The 25609-nt window shown below is 48.7% G+C and overlaps 1 protein-coding gene across 2 annotated transcripts in view; it reads right to left on the bottom strand.

The window, feature by feature from the left end:
* The window catches only part of LOC139371103 (zinc finger protein 423-like), a 155382-nt gene that overhangs the window by 49841 nt on the left and 79932 nt on the right, over positions 1-25609 (bottom strand). The gene's annotated exons all lie outside the window — the stretch shown is intronic.

Genomic DNA, 25609 nt, shown 5'->3' with positions numbered 1-25609 from the left:
AATTGTTACATGTTGCATTTATATTTTTGTTAATTGTACTCTTTTCTGTTGCATTAAAGCACTTACAAATACCTACATAGCATTAATATTTGGCACTGATTCTAAAAAAATACATTTTTATAATGGGAGCGTGACTCCGTTTCCGCATGGCCTAGCCCAGTGGTGACTCACATCGCTGCACATGGACCCTCGGCAGCACCCTCTTGTAGTTCCCAGGTTCAAACTCAAATAGTTTCACACGACTGGGCGATAAACAGTGACAACTGATTAAAACCCAACTACCTCCTCCTCGCTCTTTTCTGCTTTACCCTGCTCTGGGTATATACCTTCCCCCTCTACCTGAGACAAAAAGACACCAGACTCTCTGAGGCATTGTCTGCTACTGCAGTCTACTCTTTCCTTTCTCATCTGACTATTTTCTTCTGAAACTCTGTGATGTTGATTCTTCCCAGGACATAAACCAATCAATTGGGAGGAGAGAAATAGAGAGAGGCATAGAGGAAGAGTGACAGAGAGAAAGTCAAGAAAAAAGATGCAGAAAAAGAGACATTAGTGCGCCCACACCTTCTCTCTGATCTCTCTGGGCTCTCTCACATTAAATACATATTGTAAATGAAGCGTTATGGCCTGGGCAACGCAACTGCTAATAGGCACACCACAGGCAGCTGCGTGTGTGGGGGGCTGTCACTGAGGTAAAATCACTGATGAAGGAGACGGGGAGAAAGGAGGGAGGGATGGAGGAGACGAAGGGGGGAGGGAGAGAGAGAGGGAAGGAGAAGACGGAAACGGCAGGGGACAAACACAGGAGGAAACTTTTAAATTATGCGCTGGAAAATCTGTGCTCAACAGATCGTCAATGTGCCATCACGTTCTACTTTTCTTCACACACAGAGAGGAGTCTGTCGAACACACAGACGCATACTGCTGCACTGGCTGGGAGTAGTCTTTCATGGTCTCTAAACATGAACACACACACACACTCACACTAGCATACACACTAGAAAGTGGAGGGGAGGGGGTGAGGGTATTTTGACAAGGTCTCTAGGACCGAACAGTTTGTGATAACAGTGGTTAAAGCACTTAAGCTGCCGTAATTAGTGGGAGCTCCGTGGTGACAGAAGATTCACATTTATCTGGCGTTTCACAAGCCAGCGTGAGAGGGATAAACAGCAGAGACTAACAGCTCGGCAACAACACCAAGCTTTTATACTGACGAGGACCCACACACAGACAGACTAACATACACTATCTCACAGACACGCATATTACAACTCACACATTCAAATAAACAAATCCTTTACAAGCGAGAGTGGTAACAGGCCTGGTTTGGGTTAATTGGATTAGCTCAAAGGGGCTAGGATAACTAATTTAAGATAGAGCGAGAGCTTGGTAATCTGGTTCAAACTGGAGGCCAAACAGTATCCTTTAGCTGGCCTTTGTTAATGCACACTATAGTGCACTGGTCTCGGGATGGTAATATAACTCCAGTGCCACTTCGCACCTCCACACTGCCTTTAACCCCCTGAGAGAGACATAATGGAACAGACCTCCAGCATCCACTACAGAGGGGGAGGGGAGTGGTGGGGGACCACCAATCTACGGCCAAATAAAAACAGCACCAGTCAAGTTCTCTTACAGTGTCCATACTCCACACCCACCACCTCCTCTGCAAATGTCCCCTTTTCACTATTCTGCCTGCCAACTCCTAAACCCCCAACCCCCATTTCAGCCCTCAGAATGGGAGGAGGGAACCAAGTCTATGCAGGCCAAACCCTGATGCCCCAGGGTGCACTATTCTGAGAACTGGAGATGGATGGAGCGAGTGGGGATAGGGAAGAGTGAGGGATGAATGGAGGAGAGTGGGGATAGGGAAGAGTGAGGGATGAATGGAGGAGAGTGGGGATAGGGAAGAGTGAGGGATGAATGGAGGAGAGTGGGGATAGGGAAGAGTGAGGGATAAATGGAGGAGAGTGGGGATAGGGAAGAGTGAGGGATAAATGGAGGAGAGTGGGGATAGGGAAGAGTGAGGAAATGAATGGAGGAGAGTGGGGATAGGGAAGAGTGAGGGATAAATGGAGGAGAGTGGGGATAGGGAAGAGTGAGGGATAAATGGAGGAGAGTGGGGATAGGGAAGAGTGAGGAAATGAATGGAGGAGAGTGGGGATAGGGAAGAGTGAGGGATGAATGGAGGAGAGTGGGGATAGGGAAGAGTGAGGGATGAATGGAGGAGAGTGGGGATAGGGAAGAGTGAGGGATGAATTTGTCATTTGTATATCGTTTGTCTCTATACTCCAGCGTTTTGGATTTGAGATCAAATGTTCTATATGAGGCGACACTGCAGAATATTTTCATACATTTCTGTTTTACCATTTAGACATTAAAACATGTATGCATCTAGTTGCCCCATTCTATTTAAAAAAAATATGTATTTGGACAAATTCACTTAGAGTGTATGAGTCTCTGCTTTGAGACAGTGCAAGGCCATAGACCTAACATTCACCTTTCCCTGAGTCATTACCCCATAATCATGACTTGAGCTTGTAATACTGCCAAATCATTCAATTGAAACGCTTCTCTCTTGTAAACAATGGCAATTATTATTATGCTAATACCAATGGTCTGCTGAGGACACGCAATGCAAGATCAGGATTCTGAATCTTCTTGTTTCTGCGGCAACAACATTAATTCATTAATCAAGTCCTTCAGCTCGTTATTTTTCAGACAAGGTGTAATTTTGCATCATCCTTTACTAATGATGTGCTACAGCTCACCTCTAATCACGAAATCACAAGAGGGCAGAGGTGCGAGATGAGAGGTGCGAGGCATTCTACTGTTCCGTGAATGGAATGTAGAAGTGATCAGAGAGGAACAGACACCCCCACCCTCCCACCCAATCAGCACCCATCCTGGCCATGCCGAGCCAGGGGCTTCATTAGCAGGTAAACATCCTAATCGTCACATTAGAGCCGAGAACGATAGGAAAGCTGAGGAGAAGAACGCGAGGGAGTGGAGAGAAGAGTGGATAGCAGAGGCCATTATTGTTACAGACACCTTGTCAGTAGAGGTGAGGAGACCAGACTGGCCTCTCAAATGTAGAATACCCCCCCCCCCCATTACTAAACCCCTCACCCCACATCTCTGCTCACTCACCCCTTAATTACCTCCTCACCCCTGTACCCAACACAGGCATCATTGCATCTCACACCGCCATACTCCTCATTCACATATCTATCCTTCCTGTCCCGCTAGTTCATTTCCTGCTTCCTCTAACACTGCCCCTACAGGCCACTGCCCACACGCAGACACATCCACATTACATTAATGAACAGCATCCATCATCATGAATCTGGCCAAAACATACTGGGCACATCATTACACCTGTAAACATAACACAAAAAGACAAAATATTACAAACACCCTTATTCTACCCGTAAGCCAGTGCTGTTGGCACCCCTTCCCACAACCCCCACCTGATGTAATTAGAGGTGTCCTTGACTGTGAGATGGACTGCTTTTCACACTCATGGACCCTTCCACTTCAACAACTCTGCTCCAATGAACACCCACTGTGTCCACGCACGCATGAACGCACGCACACTTGGGTTGATAGGAAGGTATGGTTTTGCAGCTCATAGTTAAGTTCTGTCCTGGTCTGGTTGAGGTTGCTGATGTCTGGGTAAGTGTGTTAGGAGGAGCTCACACAGGTAGACACACTGGTATCTAACTGGTATTATTAGCATGTCACACACAGCCAGGGTCACACACAGCCACGGTCACACACAGCCACGGTCACACACAGCCACGGTCACACACATAGTGGCTGTGTGTGACCGTGGCTGTGTGTGACCCTGGCTGTGTGTGACCCTGGCTGTGTGTGACCCTGGCTGTGTGTGACCCTGGCTGTGTGTGACCCTGGCTGTGTGTGACCGTGGCTGTGTGTGACCGTGGCTATGTGTGACCCTGGCTGTGTGTGACCCTGGCTGTGTGTGACCCTGGCTGTGTGTGACCGTGGCTGTGTGTGACCCTGGCTGTGTGTGACCGTGGCTGTGTGTGACCCTGGCTGTGTGTGACCCTGGCTGTGTGTGACCCTGGCTGTGTGTGACCCTGGCTGTGTGTGACCCTGGCTGTGTGTGACCGTGGCTGTGTGTGACCGTGGCTGTGTGTGACCCTGGCTGTGTGTGACCCTGGCTGTGTGTGACCCTGGCTGTGTGTGACCGTGGCTGTGTGTGACCCTGGCTGTGTGTGACCGTGGCTGTGTGTGACCGTGGCTGTGTGTGACCCTGGCTGTGTGTGACCGTGGCTGTGTGTGACCCTGGCTGTGTGTGACCCTGGCTGTGTGTGACCCTGGCTGTGTGAGCACATCAAGGCGAATATGATAAATGCAGCAACTCCTTCACAATCACACTTAAACTCCCCCTCACTTTCTCTTTTCTAGTTTAGCTTATTAAATCGACCATTAAAGAAAACAGGCACACATAAAACTTGAAAAAGCCATACATGCACACACAAAGTCTGAGACTTATTTACACTGTGGTCCTCTTGAGACTGGTCTGACTGAGGTTGCTGCCCCTGAACAAGGCAGTTAACCTACCATTCCTAGGCCGTCAATGTAAATAAGAATTTGTTCTTAACTGACTTGCCTAGTTAAATAAAGGTTCTTAACTGACTTGCCTAGTTAAATAAAGGTTCTTAACTGACTTGCCTAGTTAAATAAAGGTTCTTAACTGACTTGCCTAGTTAAATAAAGGTTCTTAACTGACTTGCCTAGTTAAATAAAGGTTCTTAACTGACTTGCCTAGTTAAATAAAGGTTCTTAACTGACTTGCCTAGTTAAATAAAGGTTCTTAACTGACTTGCCTAGTTAAATAAAGGTATACATAAAAAGTAAAAAGACAAGATGGCTAGACAAGATGGCTAGACAAGATGGCTAGACAAGATGGCTAGACAAGATGGCTAGACAAGATGGCTAGACAAGATGGCTAGACAAGATGGCTAGACAAGATGGCTAGACAAGATGGAACACAGTATGGCAGTGAAATAATAAAACAAAAACATCATTCCAGTTACATCATAGGGGTTATTCATGTGGGCACAGAAGATATCAAACGTATTTTTACTTTATTTTTAAAGCAATGGCCGTGTCTGTCTTACTTTAGTATCTTGCGTCAGTATCAGTGGGCCAATACCAAACCCACAACCATCTGGCCAAGTATGTCACACATACAGCACTGTCACTGGCTCAACCTGTGACCCATTTGGAAAAGTGGATGTTTACACCGTTCTCTTTCTCCATACTCCTGTTTGTCTCCTGTGACCATGTCTGAAATCTGTCTTGCCTACTATTTACTAAAACTGCATCCTGTGTGTTCTGATCATACTATTTTGAAATGTACCATTTAGTAAAAACTAATGCAGGTAAGCAACACATAAACATACTTGGTTCATCCAAGTATAATGTGCAGCTAATGTGCGGTTGTGTTGACTCCCGCCATTCGTTCATTTTGGTACAGCGCATCATTTTATCAGATTATCAGCCATTGTCAAACACACGTGAGTCTGAAAAGACGATTCTCTTCTTGTGTACAGCGAATTTTACTGGATCCAAAATGAGTATGACATCCTGGCATTCAAAGCACTCACTTTTTGAAATGTCACATATTAAACTGTAGAACACTATTTTTGCATCCCCAAAATACTATTTAGAACGCAAGTACGGGTATTCAGACATGGCCATTGTGTGATCCAGCTTGGTCTGTCTCTGTGCACGTGTCTGTCTTGATCCTGCCGGTGTCTGTGCTGTGCTCTCAGCCTTGCTCAGTGCGTGTTCTGTCCAGGTGCTGGGACTGCTGTGTGTCCCGGAACAGGGACTCAGAGGGCCCCTGGCTCCCCTTCGCCATGTGTTAATGAGCAGTGCACACGCAGGCCATATCGATCCAGGGGAGAAGGCATGGGCAGGCGCTCTGCGCCCCGTTAGCTAGCCACACAGGACCAGGGCCTCGGGGCACGAGCACCTTCAATCAAACCCTCCATCACTATATCTTCATCTGCATACAAGCCCTCCGAGCCCAGCCCCACGCCGCCACACACATACTAAAGAGTAGAGCAGCCCCTCCTCCCATCACCAGAAAATAACACTTCCCTCATTAGGACTGTCTGTCATACCTCTCAACTCTTCCTGGTTTTAGAGATACAACCTTATAGCTTCTGAGTGTCTTCCCGGTCCACCAGAGTCGACGCTACCTCTAACAACAGAGGTAGGCCCTAAATTAATTGTATTGGTGAGCAGTACACTCCACCCAGCACTGTGTCCTCCCTGGTCCAGAGACATAGCTCGCTCTCTCTCCTTCCCTCTCCCTCTCTGGCTCATGCAGGTATCAGATTAATTACAGCAGGAGTGCTCTTAACATCTGGTCGAGTGTCAGGCCTATCGGGGGAGTGTGCTCCGTCGCCTCTCAAAGGGGCCAAGGTGTGGGATAAAATAAGAACAGCGGCGGGCGTCTGGAACAGCGTGTCTCTGTGTGACACCGGCAGGGTGACAGTCTAGAAGACTAGTAATGGGGTGGGCTGAACAATGTGTTCCCTCTGGAGCCATGTGGGAGTGTGAGGCTAGGTGAGTATATGTGCTGCTATGTATGAATACAGTCATGTAAGCAATGCATGTGTGAGAGGATGTGTTTATATCTTGTTTGCCCACGTTTGTAACAGTATTCGTATTATAACATCCTGTATTCGTATTATAACATCCTGTATTTATGACTGACAAGGCACCGGACCTTGCCCACCTCTCAATCTGTAGGGTTGTAGTGAGCTGCAGGTATACAGGTCAAGAGAGCTGAAATTAAGGCGTGGGCTGCCAGCTTTATGTTTTCTGTAATTAAAACAGCATTAGGCTATTTATTTCCTCTCCCTGTGCGGAGCTGATTGGGCATGAGGGAATGCGGGACGCGCCTAAGCAGAGAAGAAGCACAATTACACGCCATCAGCAGACAATATTAACTCACTAAATAGGAACACGGCAATACAACGTTATTATTTTGGGAGAAGATTAATGCAGGGTCAAAGCTAACATTTATAATACTTTGCGATGAGCATCACGTGGGGCGGTAGGACAAATGGGGTTAGGGTCGCGCTACACAAGGAAGAGGATCGGGAGGAAGGAGAAGGGGGTGATTTTCTTCTCTTCTTCCCTGGTTCTCTGGCCTATAGGAGGAGAGGAGGAATAGGAGCTCTACAGCTCAGCCAGAGAGCGATCCCCCTCTCTCATTAGCCCCATCGGTCTCAGGACCTCCATTAGCCTCAGAGCTAATGTGTTTCAGTGGGCAGGACTGACCTTAGCCCTGGAGGGGTGGGCTGTCACACTACTGCAACTGGGAGGGGTGAAACTATCCCCCCCTCCCCACACTACCCCCCAGACTGGTACGTCCCTGAGATACTGTCCACCATCTAGCTTAGAAAAACCAGGGCAGTGAGTGTTTAATTGTCTTAGTAGAGGCCTCTATGGGTAGTGAGAATATTGAAATGGGTTAGAACTCAAAAACAGTCATTATTATTACATCCTGAACACCATGTCAGGTCAGTGAGAAACTAGGAATACCCAAATGTAACGCCAAGACAATTACAAAGTGCAGATTGCAGGGGGAAAAAGTGAAGGAACAAAATAGCGGAAGGAAGGAACTGAGTTTGCATGAATAAGCAAGAGAGAAAGAGAGGGATAGGTTGAAAATGTAGAGAAATTGTGCGACAGTTGCTAGGTCGCTTCCCCCTCTTCCCTGGGCTGAGGGGAGAGGGATAGAGAAAGAGAGAGAGAGAGAGAGAGAGAGAGGGATAGAGAAAGAGAGAGGCCTGCCCTCCTTTAGCATTCTGTCCACATTGGGGGGATAAATTATTCACGCCCGTGGAGACAACCGCCTCATGGTGTAATGAGAAGGACACGTATTTATACCAAATATTGCTGTTGGGAAACTATCGATTAGAAAGCTATTTGTTTGAAAGTTTAGTGTGGAAACCAAGACTGTCAGCGTGTTTTAATGTGACTGGCGGACCAACCTCACTCTCCCTCTCTTTTCTCTCCAGCCAAATAGCTTCAGTCTCTCAGAGAAAGGGAATATGTATTTGTTCTAGAGGGTTGTAAACCAGACATTATTGTTGAACATGTTGAGAGAACACTGATTGAAGACACCATAGACCCTTCTTTAAAGGGACAATCCACCCCAACCATTAATTCCTATGATTAACAGTTAAATAGTGTTAAATAACACTAATGTGTGAAGATTTTTTTTTACAAACAAATGTTTAATTTTGTTGTTATAACGAGGTTGGTAAAGAAACTTTAGAAACATTTTTGGAAATCTGTTGCAGCTCAAGTCAACTACAAAAACCACAATGCAATTATCTCTTTCTCTGGGCTGGCTGGCTAGCTAGGTAGTTAGCTAGAAAAGCATGTGAAGTAGCTAGCTGTAAAATCGCCTAAACAAACTGCACTCTCAATTTAGGAGTCTAACTCACTCTGTTTAACTTGCAGGTTTTATCTGCCAGTGAGCAAAAATGGCGTCTCTGCCCAAAGCGCAGAGTGACGTGCTTTTATTGTTTTTGTAAAGAGACGGGAAACTCCATTAGAATCGTATTAACGCCCATTGTGTACATGTTGCCCATAATTCGTCAATGGGCCGCATGGTACATTCTGGGTGATTCTGGGACAAGGAGAGCTCTCCTTCAGGGAGTGGTGAGAGTCAATTGGGCGCTAGCTCAAAAATAGAACATTAGCATGAATTTTGTGAAAAAGGAGTACAACATTGAAAATATTTTCCAACATATGAGATAATTAACTTGTTCTTTGTAATATCGAATAACTTTGTAATCGTGACATTACGTACTTTCAAGGAAAATAGGCAGGTTTCTCGACTCATACCCTAACTTTGAGAATGGTTTGCCCGATGATTAGCATAGCAACCGCGTGACGCAGCATGACAAGATGAATGCGATGGTTCGACAGTCAGTGGGGGGGGTAATATCTTGGTTTTCCACAGACACCATTGCGACATGGTACTTGAAGGAGAAACAGAGTTGAATCATTTGGTACATTATTTAGATTAAGCACATCTAAGCGAAATATATACTTTGTCGTGACAGTATAAACAGACGAATGTGTTCTAGACGAGTATGGCCATACCATCTATTAGCTGATTTGGCGATCTGGAGTACAGGTCATTCTTTTAAAAGCGGTATGAAAAGTGATAGCGTGTTATCCCCCATCTCCAGAGACGAGAGTTATGTAGCCATGACGCGTTCCCACACAATTTCCTGATTTTCACAGACGGACCACTTACAAGTTAAATCATGGGGGCATTTTTTATTTGACCCACTGACAGAACATAGGCTTTCACCACATTGACAGGAGTGTCCAGAATTTAATTTCTGGGGGTGGATTATCCCTTTAACCCTTGATATCTCATAGTCTGGCAGTGGTACCTTTCAATCACTGATCTGATCCATACTACACTGGATTAAACCAGGGGAGATGGCACTGAAGTTACATTACACCACTGTTCACACCAGAGATCTAGAGATGACGATATGAGATCTCAGTTTAGCCTTCAGTTTGGCTCACACACAGTGTCTCAGGCTAGGAGATCAGGTTCATATTTCCTTTAGACAGTGCTTGGATTGGCATGCACCAGAGGAAGCATGTCAGTCCTGTGGGTAGAGGCTCTTCAGAGGGGGTTTATGGTTAGGGCATGTTCCTCTCTATTAGGGAAAATCTGAATGATACTGCAAAGAGCCCACACATACGCACTCAAGTACACCCAGAATTATAACGCCCTTGCCATTTCTTTACTTGTGCTAGTGGACAGATTAACGATGGACCAGGCGTCATCCTAGCTTTACTTTAATACAGGTCTGCAAGAACTCCCAGAAAGAAAAAGGAACACTCCCGTGCCCCCTACCCCTCTCCATACTGACCCCCCACACACATCCCCAGTAGTCCCCAATTCCCCACTCCCCTCCTGGCCTCCCTCCGTCTCTCCTGCAGCAGTAATAGATGAAGATATTCCTGGCTGGGAGGGCGCAGGGGAAATCAGAGCACTACCTGTGCAGAATGTGTGTGGGCTGGAGGGGATAGGGGGAGCAGGGCCAAGGGCCTGGGCACTCTCTTGGATACCTGCTAGCTGTCAAGGGGGGGAAATGTGGGGGGGGGGGGGGGTTCCATGGATGTTGGTGTTTCTAGCTGGAGGGAGAGGATGCATTGATGAAACTACATATAGCTCTTAAACTACACTATTCAGTAAAGAGTTCCACAGGTATACCTAGCGTAAGCACTCATACCTGTTTCTAACTACCTTTGAAGACATTCCGGCACAGTCTACTCTAAGTCTCTCCCCATCACCTCATGCACTGCCATGTAGTCAGCCACAGCTGGTGTGTGTGACGGCCCAAGCAGGGAGCAGGAGCTGTGCTTTCAGGTCTCAGCTCCGTCAGGAGATGCTAATAACCCTGCACTTACCACCAGCGACACCTTTCCCCTCCCAGCCTCTCCCAGCCGTCCCAGCCCCAGACAGCTATTACTGCCTCACTATGCACTGGGCCTGCCAAAAACAGCACTACAATTACAATATCAGGGATATGCACAGGGCTGCTGAAGTAAAGGAAGAGGGGGAACTAAATCAAATACTGGCCTGACATGCAGTGTTGCGACTAAAAGAAAGGTGAACTATGATCATCACTGTACTGACGCAGTATAGGAGTTCTTGGAGTACAGCTCTCAACTCAGCTCAACTCAGGGTAAGAAGTATTTCTGTTACATTAGACAAAACACCCTCAAAGTCATACAGACAATCCTAACACCCACAGCATCATGCATAACGCATGCACAAACACACACACGTTGGGGGCGCCGTAGCATCTCCACTGGTGCAGGTCTCTAATGAAGCCCCAGTTGTGACGGCATGGAGGCGTCTCTCTCGCTCCGACGGGATAATTACGCTGCTCCCTGGCAGCTGAGTTTGGCAGATGTATGGGAGGTAGCGCGCGGCACCGAGCGCCGGGGAGCGGAGGTGGGATTCGGCAGGACCCCGCCATCCGCCATTAGCAGGTTGGCACCGTCACAAATGAGTGTTTTTCACGAGAGCCCGGGAAGGCTGGGAAATTCCAATGAATTCTTGCGCTATGTCGCAGCACATGAGACAGTGTTGGGAGAGAAAGAGAGAGGGATGATAGAACCAGGGAGGAAACAGAGAAAGTCGAAGGGTGAGAGAGAAGGGAACAAAAGGAAAGGTTCACGCTGCCATGACCGGATTAGTCACCTCTCTCAGCACAGGGAGCCCAGAGCAGTGCACCCTGGGAAATTACTGAATCAGAATGCATTGATTTTCTGTGGGGAGGGAAAAAAAGTGAAAGACAAAAAAAGGCCTGAAAAACAGTCATGGCTGAGAATTAGGGAGGAAATTGTAGGAGACCTTTGTATTATTATAGGGAGCAGAATAGAGAGAACACCGTTGTACACAGCTGTTTGAGAGGGAGACGATAAGAACGGGACACTATTGTTCCAGCATTTCTCCAGTGCCCTCTCTTCCTTTCATTTCAGTCTCTTCCCATCGTCTTACTTTGTAATTAGGAAAACACAGCCAAGATAAACCTTGAGCACCTCACTGCTAAAACAGCTTGTGTGTGTGTGTGTGTGTGTGTGTGTGTGTGTGTGTGTACAGAACCTGGTTGTATCAAATGTCTTCATAAACTACCCCTAGTGTTACTATCCCAACGCCACAGCAGCAGAACAGCAACCTTAGATCAGTGAGATGCAGTGTACCTCGTCCGGCTGCATTCACCCACAGCTGTATTCCGTATGCATGAGGATGACTGGTACTGGTTTGATCTGCTGCCATGTTCCGCCTCCCTCCACATCAGCAGCAGCTGTATCATTTAACGGTCATTTGTAAAACAACGTCAACAGCAATCAGTGATCACTAATCACTAATGAACCAACCCTACCTATGTCTTATTACAGCCTGAATCACAACCAGGAATCAGTACACACTCACTCGTGACAAAAAAAGAATGGGCGCCTCGCTCTCTTCCTCTCACTCCATCCATCCATCTCTCTCTCTGATGCTAAACGATCGATTTCAAGGTGACCCTGGCTGAGGAGAGTGTTTTCCTCTAGCTGCTCCAGCCTGGTCCCAGTAATTAACACCAGCGCCTAATGAAGTCCAGCTGCTCACCCGCGCAGACTGAACGCGTGCCAAAATCCGGGAGAGCCCCTGTCAGGCAGCCATCGCTCTCCTCACACCCCCACCCTCTCTCCTCTCCTCATCCTCCCATCCCTGTGTCCGTCCCTTATCCCTCTCTCCATCAATCCCCTGATCTTAACCTCTCCGTGGCTTTGGAAGGTCAGCCTCCTTCCATCAGTGGCCATTCTGGACATCTCTGCCCCCCTCCAGGTTGCTGCTGTCAAAAACACTGATCATGCAGTCCTCCACTACTTCTCCACCTCTTCATCGCACTCCCTTACCCTGCCAAATTACCTTCATTCCCCACCGTCCAACTGATCCCTTTTCCTGCCAACTCCCACATCCCTCTCTCCACTGACCTAATAATCTCTTACTTACTATTTCTCACTCTTTCCATCAGTACTGTCTGCCTAACTGCCTTTTCACCAATGAGACCAATTCAAGCCCAGTGTAACCACATAAAGTCCACAACTTCTTGATTTGAATTTGGGGAGAAATAATATCCAGTAAAACAAAAAGTTTGTAACAAATATTTTGAAATCCCAGAAAACCCGTGGCAGCTTGGATCTTAATCCACATCAGGTTGCCAGAGTCCTCCCAGCTGTACCGTTCCCTCATGTTGCCTCCCTCCTCCCCTCTCCTATTTAACCGTGTGATGCTCACTAGCCCTGTATCAAAGCTGCATGTGTCTGTCAGCCTGTCAGCACTCTGGGAGCCTCGCTTTGCATCCTGGGAGTGGGGCTTTGAACACAGAGGACGCCTGCCTCTTCCACACACAGAGAAGCTGTGCTCTGCCGTGCCGCGCTGGGATCTCCACCACCACCCCTCAGCAGCTATAAGGAAGGGGGCGTTCTGCAAACTTTCCCCACAATCCTTTCTAGCTGACATCCCGGTTGATCTGGGAGTGGAGAGAGATGAGCTGTGTCATCCTCTCATAAATCCCACCTGGAGCCTCGCTGACGTATCAAACTCAAATCACCTCCAACAGAAGGACAGGAGATGCTAATTAGCGCAGAGGATTATCATTGTACCTGACTTCATCAGAAAGACTAAAAACTATCTGCCATTCTAAATAAACTATGAGGTACCAGGCCATTAAGAGCTTCACAAAGACCCTTAGAGAACCATGGAAGTCAAAGATGAATCTCTGTTGATTCACTCATCTCTATTACTCTCCTCCCCGTCCAGGACTACCGCATTCCTCCATCGCTGCTCTCTGTCCTCCGCCGTGAGCTCGCACTCAGGACAGTGTGATGTATTACGGCATGTGATTCTCTAATCCCATGCACCCCTCCCCCCTACCGCCTCTCACCACCGCACGCCACACCTTCCTCACCAGCTGCGACAGATGCCGCCGTCACTCGAGAAAATAAATTCAGAATACTTAACGAATTAAGCGAGGAGCTAATTGTGGCTGGCCCGTGTTCATCATGCGCAAAAAGGCAAGCGGCTTGTTTGTCTTTTAACAATTACCAGACAGAGCAGGGAGAAGGGGAGAGGGGGGGTAATTGTCCCATTCTCCCCAGCAGCTGGCTCAGCCACACCTGGGCGGGTGTGAGAGCCGGGTGGGGCGGGGACGAGGGGGAGAGGAGATGGGCAGGTGCACCTCTGCCATCACTAAACTAAGCACAAGCCGACTTGAGGTATGAGGCGCAAATACACTCTCTACCACTGTATAACACAGACATTAAAGCCTGGGCTGGCATTAGTGCTTAGCACAAACTAGTGTACATACTTACACTGGTATGAAACACACACTTAAAAATGTATTACATGCTACACCCCCTTTTCTTTCTCTTCATTCTTCACACACACACACACACACACACACACACACACACACACACACACACACACACACACACACACACACACACACACACACACACACACACACACACACACACACACACACACACACACACACACACACACACACACACACACACACACACACACACACACACACACACACAGCCAATTTTCCATTCTGTTCCCACACATTTTGGAGGAGCTTCCCTTGAGCAGTTCTCTTATAGATCTCCAAACAGCTTGTAATTACTTTTAATAAACAGCATAAGAAGCAAATCAAGCGCAAACGTGGAAAAAACAAGCTCTCAGGGGGATCAAACAGCACTCAGCCTTGCAAACAAACACTTCACCAACATCAGAGCTATTTTATTCTTGCTTTTTTACATTCAAACATGTAATGCTCAGTGGGGGTAACTAGAGGAATGCAGTAGAGACCGGCACAGAAAGACAAGAAGTGAAAGAGGGAATGACAGGAATACAATGGCCGTAAAGTAGTTACTATTATTGGGTTAGTTGCTACCTAGATTCTGTGGGAGGCTACTTGACTCAAACACTTCTGATTGGCTAGCTGCCTATGACCATGTGCATACATGTGCTCATGTGCATGTAAACATTGCAACACCATTACATTATGTTGTCTCTATGACGAGAGGTATGCTAACATTCTGTGAAACAATTGACACCTCTCCGATCACAACGAAACGGTCGAGTAGATCCATAAAGGAGCAATACCAAATCTACTCACCCTCCTCTCTCCATCTATCCCTTTATCCTCCATTCCGCTCTCCCTCCCCCATCCCTCAATCCCTTTGTCCTCCATCCCTCTCTCCCCCAATCCTCCTTCCCTTTATCCTCCATCCCTCTCTCCCCCTCTCCCTCCAACATTTTCTCCCTCCATCCTCTCTCCCTCCCTTTATCCTCCCTCCCACTCTCTCTTCCTCCATCCATCCCTCTCCCTCCCTCTCATCCTCCCTCCATCCCTTTATCCTCCATCCACCCCACTCTCCCTCCCTCCCTCCCTCCATCCCACCCTCCCCCTTTATCTTCCATCCATCCATCCACCCCACCCACCCTCCCTCCCTCCCTCCCTCCCTCCCTTTATCCTCCATCCACCCCACCCTCCCTCCATCCCACCCCCTCCCTTTATCTTCCATCCACCCTCCCACCCACCCTCCCTCCCTCCCTCCCCTCTGGTGTTCTGGCTGGCTGGCTCCAGGTGGTGAGGGATGTGCATGAAGGGCCTGTCATCTGTTCCCATGTTCGTAGCATCTCTACTGTGTGTTACTAGGTGTGTTACTAGGTGTTCAGTGGAGGCCAGTAGAGAACCAACATCCTCCAACAGACCACATTTACACTGCAATGTTCTACAGCCAGGGGGAATAACAGATATGGAGGAATACTTCAGATGGTGACTATTTGAAGGAGTTTCATGGATGGTACAATAATTATTTGAGCAGTGGACTGAAGGCAGAGGGCAAAGCTTTCATCGCTCAAAAACGCTGCCTTATGGCTATCAGGCTGGCACGGGGCGCACACACACTCATGCACGCAGTGGAGTGAGCCATCATCCACATTATCCACATCCATTGACTCCTAAAGCTTTGTGTGTGCTGCCTCATTAGGTCTTCAGTGACACACAGAGCCCACACCAGGCCTCTCTCCCCAGCGCCTCTCCCTCACTCGCTCTTCATCTCGACACACACACACCACGCGCAAACACTAAAAGGAGACTGCTCAGGCACTGCCCTAGGGAATACTCCTCAGACATTACTAGTTGAGCGCAACACAGACATACATCACTAGAGACCGATGGCTGGGCCGTCACAGGAAGATTACAGGTCTGGCCTCCGTATAAAGGGTTAGTCTCATGATGTCACCGAAGAGCATGCTTGGAATAACACTTAAAACATCACAGGAGGACAGAAGGCATCTTAAACATCACTCATGCATTAAGGGTAACATATGGCTTAAAGTTCAAGACAGCAGCACTACCGTTGGGAACGTGGCTCTGATAGCAGGCGCTGATTTACCAGTGAGAGGTCAGGTGTGTGCCAGAGTAGAGGAGCAGTAACATGAATAGTGCTGTACTGTGACATCACTTCTGGGTTAAAGGGATCAGCCGGGACGCCTTTCCGCCCCGCTGCTCATCTGGGTTCATGCTCGGGGCGCTAGCTCGCTAACTTCCTTGAAATGAATAAGTAAGAATTAGGAATGAGATGCATCATTAGCTGGGCTCCCCCGAGGGCAATTAGTTTCAGGTGAGTGGCTGTACCCTGGGCCTGGCTGGGAGGGGGGGGGGGGGGGGTCATCATGCACACACAGCCATCGGGGGTGGGGGGTGTGGACCTTTACATTGGTGTGCAAAGAATATGAGAGGGTTTGTGTTGAGAGTGGGCGCTACAGATCATCTTTACACTGTAGCCATGCCAGTTAAGCAGTCTGCTGCTATTTCTATTTGATTTGGAGTATTTTACACTATTATCTCGTGTGCATCATGCAGTGTCCTGCCATATGGCCCTGTAGCCTTATGTAGCCCTATGGGCCGGTCCCCCTCCCCACTCTTTCCCAGTGCTCAACAGGCAGGGCTCCATTCACACAGCTTGGTACGGAGAGAGAAGGGGGACAAACCTTGCAGATGGGCAGGTTCTCCTACAGGCCGTCCGACAGGCAAGGTGGGTGGAAAGAGAAGGCAGGGTGACAGTTAGTCAGTAGGTCCATGATTAGATGGGGGTTAGAGGGGTGGGGGGGGGGGGGTTCATACATGGGGGGTTATGGTAGGGCAGCGGCTACTGTAACATGCACCGGATACTCTCTCTGTATCGTTCAATGTGATAAACCAACTCACTCCTCTCTGTATTCCTAAGACCCGGACTAATATCCAGTCACAGCTCATGTCCCAAGCAAATAAATATGATGGAAATACCCATGAAGAAACTCATGAGCATCAGTCATAAGGCTACAGCGCTCAACTAAAGTGGCTGGATCCAGAGTTCGGTTTTTCAGACTGTGGCCTTGCTGAGGGGAGAAACTCTAGTAGATGCTTTAATGCGTGTCTCCATTACACTGATCTCTTCCACTTGTACAGTTACTGGAATGGGGAGGAGGGGGAGAGATGGGAGGAGGGGAGAGAGAAGGGGTGGGGTAGAGGAAAAAAGAGAGAGTGGGGGGGGTACAGCTAAATCTACCAATAAAAGAAGATGAAAGTCAGGTTAAACACAATATGCTAATTGAAATGTGTTGGCTGATTAAGGCGATTGAAAGGAGAGCGGGCGTGCTGTGAGTTCTGGGCGCCGGTGATTAGTGCGGCATTAGTGTCTGCATGCTTTTCCTCAGGACGTGGTGGAGAGAGCAGAGCCGTGTGTGTGTCGATGTGTGTGTAAAGGAGAGAGTGAGAAGGGGTGGGGGAGAGGCCATGCGTGTGAGATGGAAGAGATCCTGTCCTGAAGTATGTCTGCCCACGCGCACAGACAAAATGTCGCCCCGCTCGCATATTCTGGCCAAATATCAGTAGTAACAGTAGTACTGTACAAATATTTGTATCAGCTACCATGAGTTTGTACAACAGAAGGGTGCTAAAAACAGCTGGGTATTGACAACAACAATACAGTCTCTCTCTTTACCTTATTTGTTGCTGTAGGTTGGGTTGCTAAGGCAGTCTCTGCTCGCTCTGAATTCCCTTTTCACTCTTCCGCTCCCTCACTTCTCTCCCCGCTCCCTCACTTCTCTCCCCGCTCCCTCACTTCTCTCCCCGCTCCCTCACTTCTCTCCCCGCTCCCTCACTTCTCTCCCCGCTCCCTCACTTCTCTCCCCGCTCCCTCACTTCTCTCCCCGCTCCCTCACTTCTCTCCCCGCTCCCTCACTTCTCTCCCCGCTCCCTCACTACTCTCCCCGCTCCCTCACTACTCTCCTCGCTCCCTCACTTCTCTCCCCGCTCCCTCACTTCTCTCCCCGCTCCCTCACTTCTCTCCCCGCTCCCTCACTTCTCTCCCCGCTCCCTCACTTCTCTCCCCGCTCCCTCACTTCTCTCCCCGCTCCCTCACTTATCTCCCCGCTCCCTCACTTATCTCCCCGCTCCCTCACTACTCTCCTCGCTCCCTCACTTCTCTCCCCGCTCCCTCACTTCTCTCCCCGCTCCCTCACTTCTCTCCCCGCTCCCTCACTTCTCTCCCCGCTCCCTCACTTCTCTCCCCGCTCCCTCACTTCTCTCCCCGCTCCCTCACTTCTCCCCGCTTCCTCACTTCTCTCCCCGCTCCCTCACTTCTCTCCCCGCTCCCTCACTTCTCTCCCCGCTCCCTCACTTCTCTCCCCGCTCCCTCACTTCTCTCCCCGCTCCCTCACTTCTCTCCCCGCTCCATCACTTCTCTCCCCGCTCCCTCACTTCTCTCCCCGCTCCCTCACTTCTCTCCCCGCTCCCTCACTTCTCTCCCCGCTCCATCACTTCTCTCCCCGCTCCCTCACTTCTCTCCCCGCTCCCTCACTTCTCTCCCCGCTCCATCACTTCTCTCCCCGCTCCCTCGCTTCTCTCCCCGCTCCATCACTTCTCTCCCCGCTCCATCACTTCTCTCCCCGCTCCCTCACTTCTCTCCCCGCTCCTTCACTTCTCTCCCCGCTCCCTCACTTCTCTCCCCGCTCCCTCACTTCTCTCCCCGCTCCCTCACTTCTCTCCCCGCTCCCTCACTTCTCTCCCCGCTCCCTCACTACTCTCCCCGCTCCCTCACTTCTCTCCCCGCTCCCTCACTTCTCTCCCCGCTCCCTCACTTCTCTCCCCGCTCCCTCACTTCTCTCCCCGCTCCCTCACTTTTCTCCCCGCTCCCTCACTTCTCTCCCCGCTCCCTCACTTCTCTCCCTGCTCCCTCACTTCTCTCCCCGCTCCCTCACTTCTCTCCCCGCTCCCTCACTTCTCTCCCCGCTCCATCACTTCTCTCCCCGCTCCCTCACTTCTCTCCCCGCTCCCTCACTTCTCTCCTCTCTTTGTGTGTTGGTGTCTCTCAGGACCACACTGGCCTTTTTTTCCACAGGCTTTATTGTTTTCCGCTGTGCAGCTGCAAAGCATGGAGGAGCCCCCTGCAGGTGTGAGTTTGTGTGGTAACGCTCTGCCCCCCCTGCTTCTCCCACCCCTGCCAGCAGGGGGTGGGGCGGCGCGCTGGGCCCGTTGCCCCGCTGAGCCCTGCCAAACCGGGGTTAAAATGACGCTCTGAACTCAAAGAGCACTGTGATTAACCACATAGGTGGGACCCCCAGTCAAGGGCCCAGGGGGTGGCCCCACCGTGGTGCACAGCACCCCCTCAACAACCCCCCCCCCAACCTTACACCCCTCTAGCCTATAAATAGGGAAGCTGCAGAACCATTGAACTGTATGCAGTTTCCTAAAACAACCCTTCCATCCCTATTCCCTGTCATTCTGAGGAAAACAAAATGGCGTAGACACTGCTGTGAGAGCTTTTGTCTTAAACGTAAAGGCTTCACCACATCATACAAAATAGTCATTTGTAGTCATGCCTGATTGCCTGTAGTTAAATAGCTATGTCTTCATGGACATTTAGAGGCTCTTAAAATCCAAACCTCAATCCCCACATTAGTCCTCACTAATGACTTCAATCTGTTCTTTAAATATTCTATCGTTCTCTACTCTGTTCTTTTCTCCTTTACTTCAGAATTTCCCAGCTTCCCCTCTCTCAGCAGCCACCTTTCTAATATTTTGTCATCTCTCCTCTGTCTGTCTTGCTAGTGGTATCCCTCCATCTGGGGGGAAAGGAAACGAAAGTGATCTGGCCCTCTGACACTCTCTCTCCCTGGGAAATGAGGGGCTCTGGTCCGACACTCCTATTGTTCAGCATGTGGCCTCTCACTCCCTCTCTCTGTCTGCTTCCCCCTGGAAGGGCTGGACTATTATTATTGTGGTTATCTCCATCGTGCGCAGACATGGGCATCAGTCACAGCCCACACGGCAGGCACGCCGCAGGGATTTACAACACAATAGCAGAACACTGGGTTGTCCCCACTGGCAGGTTATCACCCCGGGCCAAAATGGCTTCTCTCTCTCTCTCCTCTGCTCTCCATCTGAGGGCGAGAGATGAGATGTAGAGTAGCTGGCTGTTTGGCTTTGGCAGTGTGTAGAAATGTATCGTGGGCGGAGAGTGTAAATAGTGTACACAAAATTGCAGTTGGTGGGTGTTAGTATACTGTAGAATGTACTTATTGGAAAAGTGTAAACATATGTCCAATGTATTATTTATGACACCATCACGTTGTTCATTCCTATTATGAAACATGGTGTTAGGGAGAATATGGGCACTTACTTTAATGATCAAATACACTGTTGAAGACGATTCGAGTGCCAAGGAATTGCCGTATTAACACATTCATGCTGAAGAGATTAAGAGGAAAGGGTACAAGTCTTTAATAACAGAGAGCAGTTTCCCCTCTCTGTCTCTCTGTTCATCCCATTATATCTGATTTAGTCTGACAGGGTTTTTAGGGGGCCATGGGTACACTCTACACTGCTTTACCCTGTGAGCAGTTAGTGCAGCGTTGGGGAACTCTATCACATTACTGGATTAGATTATACAGTTGGAGGTCTCCGCTGCCTCCCTTCAAATCACCTGTCCTCCAGGACAGAGCAAAACGCTGGCACAGCCATGAGGAAAGCTGCATAATCACATTCCAGTCTCCCGAGCTCTCAGTGCAAGAGGCGTCACTGCAGTACCTGGTTCGAATCCAGGCTGCATCTCATCCGGCCGTGATTGGGAGTCACATAGGGCGGCACACAATTGGCCCAGCGAAGTCCGGTGTAGGCCGTCATTTTAAATAAGAATTTGTTCTTAACTGACTTGTTCTTAACTGACTTGCCTAGTTAAATAAATAACCTCCCAGTGGAGAAACGCTGACAGGCCAATGTAATGGGGGGGTTGAATCTTTAACAAGGTGAGGGAGGCCGTAGGTAAGCAGGTTTATCTGTGTGTTTGATGTGAGTGTACGTGTCGGGTGTATGTGTGTAACAGAATAATAATTCTGCTAGTGTAATCACACGTGACAGTGTGAGCTGTCTCCTCTCCACCCAGCCGCGGTACGTCTACATTAAACAATCAGAGAAATAGGAATGGACAGGCAGTGGGAGAAATACACCCATTCCACTAGGTCCACTGCCTCCTGGTGAAGGCCTCTCGTATGGCAGTTGCCTGGCGCACCACTCAGATGAATTAAAACACCAGGTTTTTACACCCCCTTTTCTCCATGTAATCAAGGACTTTTCCGTGCCTGCTCCTCCACTTCTCCCCGTCTCATCGATTACCCTCCACACTCAAACTTGGCTAGCAACACGAAAGTAAATCCGCAGCTAGTGAGGATGCATGCATAACAAGCCATCTGAGGGAAGCATCAACTTCAGCTAAACACATCAGTTCACGGAGCTTTGCTAACCACACATGCACCTCTTCACTCTACAATAACTGTGTCCCAACCTTTCCACAGAGACAGTTCCAGGTTTAGGCTTTAGGGAGATCTCACCAACTTCAATGCTAAGTGAGTTTGTGTGTGTGCATCCTCACACTCTGTGGGGTAGAGGTGTATAAGAAAAGTGACAGTGGGGAAGTTGCACAAATTCCCCCCCCCCACACACACACACACACACACACACACACACACACACACACACACACACACACACGTGTACTCGCACAGGAAGGAGATAGGAGCCGCATTGAGCAGATGTTGGAGCTTTCAGGAGGTAAACTGATTGAGATGCAGTGTCACCTTGTTAATGATCATCCAAGACAAAACTGGGAGGGGAGAGCGGGGGTATGATCACACCTTCACAAATGTCACTGTGGATAACAGGGCCGGGTAGGTGAGGTGTCTGCAGTGCACATCTTCACCGTGCAAATGTGAAGAGAGCAGGGATGTACAATTGGGAGGTGTGTGTGTGTGTGTCAATGTCAACTGCGCAGCTGAGTTTATTTCAGATATCTCAGTTACATCAGGGGGATTTGTTATGAAAGGGGCTAAGATAGTATACATGACAAAAGATACCCACCCAAGCTCAACCACAACACACACATCTCATTACCACACACAGACCTGTGACGGCAGATGCACATTAATAACATGTATGGAAATGTAAGGTGAATGTCTGAACACCAACGAAGTAGCGGAGAGGAAGAAATGAAGTCGACATGATTATCACTGCTGACAAATGCGTCGACAAGCTAAGCCACACCGCCAGAACTTTATCATTAGTGATGTGACGAACAGACAACACACACTGAAGACCTCTTGTTCTAGATCACTCTCTCCAAAACTCCCTCTCTGCCACAATGGGGATGAAGACTGCATCCATCACCTTACAAACTGTAAACAATGGAGTAGAATGCAGAATACCTTCACTGTTGCTACTGTTCTAACAAACTAATGTATAACATGTGTGTACAAGGTCAAATGTTTCAGGACATTTTAGGTTGGAAATGCCTAGTGAGAACTAAGACTTGCACATTCTGAAGGGTTTCTATAAGGGGAAAAGAGGAGGGGAAAATATCAAAGCTCAGGGATGACCTCCGCAGTCATATATCAAAGTTCAGGGATGACCTCAGCAGTCATATATCAAAGCTCAGGGATGACCTCAGCAGTCATATATCAAAGCTCAGGGATGACCTCAGCAGTCATATATCAAAGCTCAGGAATGACCTCAGCAGTCATTATTCAAAGCTCAGGGATGACCTCAGCAGTCATATATCAAAGCTCAGGGATGACCTCCGCAGTCATATATCAAAGCTCAGGGATGACCTCCGCAGTCATATATCAAAGCTCAGGGATGACCTCCGCAGTCATATATCAAAGCTCAGGGATGACCTCAGCAGTCATATATTAAAGCTCAGGGATGACCTCCGCAGTCATATATCAAAGCTCAGGGATGACCTCCGCAGTCATATATCAAAGCTCAGGGATGACCTCCGCAGTCATATAGCAAAGCTCAGGGATGACCTCCGCAGTCATATATCAAAGCTCAGGGATGACCTCCGCAGTCATATATCAAAGCTCAGGGATGACCTCCGCAGTCATATATCAAAGCTCAGGGATGACCTCAGCAGTCATATATCAAAGCTCAGGGATGACCTCCGCAGTCATATATCAAAGCTCAGGGATGACCTCTGCAGTCATATATCAAAGCTCAGGGATGACCTCCGCAGTCATATATCAAAGCTTAGGGATGACCTCCGCAGTCCTATATCAAAGCTCAGGGATGACCTCCGCAGTCATATATCAAAGCTCAGGGATGACCTTCGCAGTCATATATCAAAGCTCAGGGATGACCTCAGCAGTCATATATCAAAGCTCAGGGATGACCTCAGCAGTCATATATCAAAGCTCAGGGATGACCTCAGCAGTCATATATCAAAGCTCAGGAATAACCTCAGCAGTCATATATCAAAACTCAAGGATAACCTCAGCACTCATATATCAAAGCCGACAGATAGCGTAGCTTTTTAATGATTGTTTCGTAATCTGCCCAAGTAAGAGAGGAGCGAGAGGGAGAGCAGAAAACTCCTCCTCTGTGATCTCTCCTCAATTTTCTCACCACAGAAGCCTCGACAGATAAAGGTAAAGACACTGCTCTCTTTCACTGTTAAAAAACGTCATCCATCTTTGAAGAGGGGTTCGAAAGAAATAAAATAACAACATTACTGAAAATAATCTGCCTCAATTCCATAATTAATCTCCAGTTTTTCTGAAAATTCTGATGTTAATTAACCCAAAATTCCCTCCATGGCGGCTGAGAGAGACGAGCATTCAGCCTGCCCCCCTTCAAGCACCCCCTATCTCTCCCCATCGCGGTACAGTCTTTTAGGGGGAGAGAGCGCTCTGAAAGGAGAGGATTCTCAGGGTGGAGGGCTGAAGGTGGAGATGGGGGAGGAGAGAGAGCATGGGGACATGGATGGGATGGGCCTTCAGCCCTCAGAGAGGAGAGGAAAACGAACACAGTGTGATGGGAAGTAAGAGAAAAGGAAACTGGGGAGTGGAATCCAGTGGGGAGAAGCTCTGTTCCCAGCCAGACTGGGCTGAGATAGGCAGCACGCCTGTACACTATAGCTGTGGTTCTGTTCTGTACCAGCTCTCTCTCTCTCTAGACAACTACTGCAGGACTCAGGAGGACCCACGCACTGAAAATACATCAACCGGCACAACTCCGATATCAGCTGTCAGGCCTGGAGAAGGCTGGGGAGTCGCTGCGGCTCTCAGTGTTCTGCCGTTTGTTCTCCCAAATTACTCACAGGCCAAGCTTGTTAATCTACACTACAGTACACTGCGGCAGCAATTATTAGTTACAGAATAACAACACAGAGGGAGGAAGCCCGTAAAAAACTACAGAGGAACTTTTCAGTTTGAGCACACTCTGTGCTGCATCAGAGCCTGTAAACCTGACTTGCCTCCAGATAGCATGTGCTAGGAAATGTCATCCACCTGGTGGGAATCAGGGGGGAGTCTGTCTGGCATCTTTGGGCTGCTTCTAAGGTCTCACTAACTTTTTTGGAGACCTATTTACAACATATTATTACAATGATATGCATACTGTGGGTGAGGTAATGTTTATCGTCCATGCCTCCTAACTCTCCACAGTGTCCTCTACATCCAGGTGTGGAGGTCAGTGCGAGGTGGTGAACACACAAGGTTAGTAGTGGGTGGCCAATCAGACCATACAAAGGAAATGCTCTACAGTGCCATTATTTTATACTGCAGAGGACCATGTTGGTTATTCACCATATGGCTGATTCATAAATTACTAAACTGAACCTGCTATTTACCGAAACCTTAGCATTTTCATATATTGTACATAGATTTCAATGTTACTGGTAGAGCAGAGAAAAAAAGACTTTGTCCTAGAGAGTGCACACATGTTGAAGAGAGAGAGAGAGAGAGGGAGAGAGGGAGAGAGAGAGGGAGAGAGAGGCATAGAGAGAGAGAGGGAGAGGGAGAGGGAGAGAGAGGGTGAGGGTGAGGGTGAGGGAGAGAGAGGGAGAGAGAGGGAGAGAGGGAGAGGGGGAGAGAAAGAGGGAGAGAGAGAGAGAGAGGGAGAGAAAGAGAAAGAGGGAGAGAGAGAGAGGGAGAGAGAGAGAGAGAGAGAGGGAGAGAGAGAGAGAGAGAGAGAGGGGGGAGAGAGGGGGAGAGAAAGAGAGAGAGTGAGAGAGAGAGAAGGGGAGAGAGGGGGAGAGAAAGAGAGAGAGTGAGAGAGAGAGAGAGGGGGAGAGAGGGGGAGAGAAAGAGAGAGAGAGAGAGAGAGAGAGAGAGAGAGAGAGGGAGAGAGAGAGAGAGGGAGAGAGAGAGAGAACACATTGAGGGCTATTGTCTGGGAGAAAGTCCAGTGATGAGGAGGAAAATGGGAGAGCAAGAAAAGGAAATGTTTGTTGCCCTTTTACCGTACAGCACGGCCTGCAGTCACAGCCCTGGTCACATAGTGAAGAGTTAACGGAGCAATCAGACCTGCAGCCACGGCCTCAGCTGCGCAGTCAAGTGTTAAACAATGGAACAGCTGTCGAGTGCGGCAGCTCCACAAATAGAGCTGTTCATTTCACCTGTCTGTCT

Source organism: Oncorhynchus clarkii, chromosome 2 (assembly GCF_045791955.1).
Source record: "Oncorhynchus clarkii lewisi isolate Uvic-CL-2024 chromosome 2, UVic_Ocla_1.0, whole genome shotgun sequence".
Taxonomy (NCBI): domain Eukaryota; kingdom Metazoa; phylum Chordata; class Actinopteri; order Salmoniformes; family Salmonidae; genus Oncorhynchus; species Oncorhynchus clarkii.
This window is presented reverse-complemented; position numbering and strand designations above follow the sequence as displayed.